This window comes from Chrysochloris asiatica, unplaced genomic scaffold (assembly GCF_000296735.1).
Source record: "Chrysochloris asiatica unplaced genomic scaffold, ChrAsi1.0 scaffold00004, whole genome shotgun sequence".
In the NCBI taxonomy this organism is placed as follows: domain Eukaryota; kingdom Metazoa; phylum Chordata; class Mammalia; order Afrosoricida; family Chrysochloridae; genus Chrysochloris; species Chrysochloris asiatica.
Window position 1 is genome coordinate 17,010,720 of NW_006408522.1, and position 2,312 is coordinate 17,013,031.

The window sequence follows — 2,312 nt, forward strand, 5'->3', positions numbered from 1 at the left end:
TTCTTTTTCCTTCAAGATTTTAGATTTAGTACGATCTTAGAAGAGCATATGACCTTGTAGATTGAAGCCGAATTATGTTGTTGTGACCTTGTTGAGCTGTCCTAGTCAGTTGTGGATGGTGGGGATCAAAGCTGAGTAGTGCTTTTCTGAAATGGGACCTAATTCTATTAATTTCCACATGGTGGAGTACTCAATTTGAAGTGGAGATTCCTGGTAGAACCAGCATTATTTTTCCAGTTTAGCTTTAAGTTACATGCAGAGTCACCCCAGTGCTTTTTTTTAAAATGTGTTGCATTGGTTTCTTTTTAAAATAAACTCTTGTTTTTGGAAAATAGAATTTATGTGTAGAGTGTCCATTATTTGCACATACAATGAAATAATTTCAAAAGTAGGTGCTTATATATTATGTAAAGGTACTAAACAAAGTTTGTTGTCAGGTGCTGGCGAGTTGGTTCTGACTCATGGCAACCTTATGCATAAAAGAACAAAAAAACACAAAGCTATGAAGTATTCTATTATTTGGGAGAACTTAGCTTTTCCCATACAAACTACTTGAGTAAGAGATGTAGGCAAGAGAAGTGCAGGTAGTTTTCCACTTAGGACAGGGTTCCTTTCATTCTAGTGACTTTTGTAAATAGATTGTAATGTAAGTTGAATAACTTTAAGTTCTTGAAATTTTCTGTCCAGTACCATGTACATATATTTTAATATAAACATACTATTAGGAAACAAGTTTTCTATCTTGCTAGTTGGTGGACATGATACTTTTGCCTTTACATCATCAGTTTGGAAAAATGGGGCCGAATTGATAAGCTAACATTATGTCTCAGTGTTAGCATCCAGACGGTTCTTGTACAGTTTCACAGCATTTTGAGACTCCAGGTCTCATTATAACAGTTTGGGTATAAATGCCATGTTTTTAACCCTTTTTAACTCTTAAGATTAACTAAGATCACTGAGATGAGTAGTCCTTTTATAATGTTGTCTGGCTGACTTAATGCCAGCTAGTCAGCACAGCACAGAAGTGCAACATTTTCCAGACTCTACACAGAACTTCTAGAATCTCTTTAATTTTTAAAGAGCAATATAGGCTTGGCATTCATGGGAAAGAATTTTCTTGTATGCATGCTTTACAAAACCTTGTAAGAATGCAAGAATAAATCCTAATTAAATTTTTTTTCTCATTTTATTAACAAAAAGCCTAAGAAGATTTGAGCCCTGGAGTGGTGCTGTGAGACAAGCACTGGACTGATAACTGCAAGGTTGACAGTTCAAACCTACCAGCTACTCTTTAGAAGCCCTATACAGGGTTGCTGTGAATCACAACTGACTTGAAGGCACACAACAGCAACATGATGCTTATAGTATAGGTAGGAGTTTGAGAAGAGCTGGTCAGTTTCACAGTATACCTCATCACTTGGTTAGATTCCAAAATCGGGGCCATTATGTGAACATTGGCATTATGCGAAAATGGAGGATAACTATACCATTATGTTAATGCCAAATTACATCGTTACATAACTGACAAACCACTAAGAATCTTGACACAGCCAAGTTGACAAGTGATGGTTAAGATTGTGTGTCAGCTTGGCTGGGCCACGATTGACAGGGGTTTGGCAGGTCTGTAAAGTAGTCCCTCCTTGTTTTGTGATTTGGTACGTAATCATCTCCATGAGGAGCTCTGTTAAGAGCAGTCATTCAGTCTCAAGGGCGTTTCCTTGCAGATGTGGCCCGCCTCCAGTATGTATGGCACATTAACAAGCTCTCTGATTGCTTGCTCTGGATCCTGCATTTGGCTTGTCATCTGATGGGTTCTTGGGGTTTGAGCCAGTTATCTGCTGTATTGCCCGCTGATCTTGGATTTGTCTGTCTTTGCAGCCCATGTGACCTGCTGATCTTGGGTCCCTCAGCTCCTGCAGCTGTGTGAGTCAGGAGCACTGCCGGCCTGACACCTGATCTGCAGGTTTAGGACTTGGCGGCCTTTACAATTACCTGAGCCATTTCCTTGATGTAAACCTTTCTATATGTAGGAATCAGAACTGACTTGATGGCACTTAAACAAAACCAACATGTATGAAAGGAGCCTTGGTAGCATAGTGGGTTACAAGTTGGGCTGCTAACCTCAAGGTCAGCAGTTGGAATCTACAGGGTGCACTGTGGGAGAAAGCTGAAGCTCAGAGGAAGATTTGCAGCCTTGGGAACCCTATACAGAATCATTATGAGTCAGGATTGACTTAATGGCATACAACCAGCACCATATATACGAAGAGGCTTCAAGAAGTTTGTGGAAAAGTGGAATTAAAAGATAATGG